The sequence below is a fragment of the Phodopus roborovskii genome, unplaced genomic scaffold, assembly GCF_943737965.1.
Source record: "Phodopus roborovskii unplaced genomic scaffold, PHOROB, whole genome shotgun sequence".
Taxonomy (NCBI): Eukaryota; Metazoa; Chordata; class Mammalia; order Rodentia; family Cricetidae; genus Phodopus; species Phodopus roborovskii.
This window is the reverse complement of record NW_026125038.1, coordinates 118,969-121,385: the sequence shown is the minus strand read 5'-3', so window position 1 is coordinate 121,385 and position 2,417 is coordinate 118,969. Positions and strand designations below refer to the sequence as shown.

Genomic DNA, 2,417 nt, shown 5'->3' with positions numbered 1-2,417 from the left:
AGTTTTTGTAGTATAGTGAAAAAACTGTTGGCTCTACATTTAGGTTTTGTTTGAACTGAACTAGTGGGTAAAATAACCCTCAAAGGGAAAATACAATTATTATCATCATCTGAGATTGCTGACCTGTGTTCCTCATTCCCCTCATACAGAGAAAATTTCTGAACCATTGTTCATTTGAATTTCCTCCTCATGCGCTGCTTCTGCTAAACTTAATCATGTCTCATGAGCTTTTGACTTTGGATAGCATATTTGGTTAAGACTTCTTTTTACATTTATTTGATGTATAGACATGAAGCCTGAGTGTGGATGTCAAATTTTACAGTCTAACCCTTCTTCCACATCCCCTTTGGTAAGCATTCCTTTCTGCAGGTTGTATCTGAGGACAAAATGGATGGAAGCAACCAGTCCTTGGAATCAGAATTCATGCTTTGGGGACTTACCCAATCACAGAACCTACAGGTCTTACTTTTTGTGATATTTTTGATACTTTATCTATTCATTGTGTTGGGAAATATTGTTATCATGATCTTAATAACCATTGACCACCATCTCCATTCTCCCATGTACTTCTTACTGGCCAACCTGTCTTTTGTTGATATATGGCTTTCCCTCAGTCACCACACCTAAGATGATCACAGACTTTCTGAGGAAACACAAAAACATTTCTTTTGAGGGCTGCATGTCCCAGGTCTTCTTTGCCCATTGCATTGCCGCAGGAGAGATGGTGCTGTTGCTGGCAATGGCCTATGACCGCTATGGGCCATCTGCAAACCACTCCACTACTTCTCCATTATGAACCTGAAAAGATGCACTGGGCTGGTGTTGACTTCTTGGACTATTGGCTTTGTGCACGCCATGAGTCAGCTTGTGGCAACTCTGCAGCTGCCTCTCTGTGGCCCATTGGAAATTGACAGCTTCTTCTGTGACATGCCATTGGTAATCAAGCTAGCCTGCACAGATTCCCAAGATTTGGATACTTTAATGAATGCTGACTGTGGAGTTGTGGTTGTAACCTGCTTCATTATGTTGCTCATTTCCTACACATATATCCTTATCACTGTTCGCCGGAGCTCTAAAGCTGGTGCATCTAAAGCTCTGTCCACATGCAGTGCCCACATCACAGTGGTGATGCTCCTTTTTTGCCCTGCATCTTCATCTATGTGTGGCCCCCTCAATATCACCTGGTTGGACAAATTTCTTGCTGTGTTTTACTCTGTTGTTACACCTCTCCTAAATCCTGCCATTTATACACTGAGAAATAAAGAAATAAAAAAACTGCTCTGAGGAGATTTAAAAGCTATTTCATGAATCACAAAGTAAATACTTAAAACCCAGAAAATTCACTATAAATATTTTGAATTGACATTTCAATAAAATTAATAGAAGTTACAAATTTGGGTATTTAATTTGAATTTCTAATTAATTTCAGCATTTTGATATGTGATAGGTTTAATATAATTCTAGAGACTAAACATTTTAATAATATAGAACACTAAATTATTTTTGAAAATTTTCAATAGCTGACCCCTTCTTCCTAAGAAAAATTAATGAATTGGCTTTTATGTATGTACCTTCAGTAAATATGAAAAAGAACTTAAATGTATTTGTTAAAGCTCACACATAACTTTTTTGTAAAAGTCACTTAAATATTGTTCTAACAACATGAAAGATTTATTCTTTATCTTCTCACATCCCACATTTTATTCATCCATTTGTAAAAAGGAAAAATAATTACTTTTACCTCATTCCAGCTTTCTCCATAAGAGCGAATAATAAAATTGTGGATGGATAAAACAAAAATTATAGACTGTACAAGAAGTACAAGTAGATATTTTGTGTTGATAATATTACCTAATAAAACTAAAAATGTTTTCTCAATTATCTGAACTTCAAAAACTAAAGTTGTCTCTTAAAGTATTGTTTATTATTTCAAGAAAATTATGAACTATAGTTTTCCATATGAGCATCAATCCTACAGTAACTATATGGCCTTGTTTTCTTGTGTCTGCTGTCCCAGATGGCTCCCATAATCTTTATATCTCCTCTTCTCCATAGTCTTCTGAGCTATGAGAACAGAGATTAAATAGAGACATCTACTTAGTACTGAATTTTGCAAAGTTGCTTATTCTCTGCACATTGTCTAGTTGTGAACCTCAGTATTCATTCCTATCTGCTGCAGAAAGAAGCTTCTCTGATGATTGCTGAACAAGACATTGATCTATGAGTACAGTCATTTTATCACTACATTCTTTTAGTAGAATGGTAGTATTTGGTTTTCCCCTAGGTTCTTGGTCTTAACTTCTTAGCTACATGAGCAGGAGTTCCATTTTAAAAATAAAGTGAAATCTATACATGATAGTAACATATATCAAGAGAAACTTCAGCAATTATATTAATATTAGTCAAAGTAAGTTTCA

General features: G+C 35.3%; 1 pseudogene; it reads left to right on the top strand.

Moving 5' to 3' along the window:
- The first annotated feature begins 387 nt into the window (after positions 1 to 387).
- Positions 388 to 1,328, top strand: LOC127214881 (olfactory receptor 4K3-like; annotated as a pseudogene).
- The last annotated feature ends 1,089 nt before the right edge of the window (positions 1,329 to 2,417 follow it).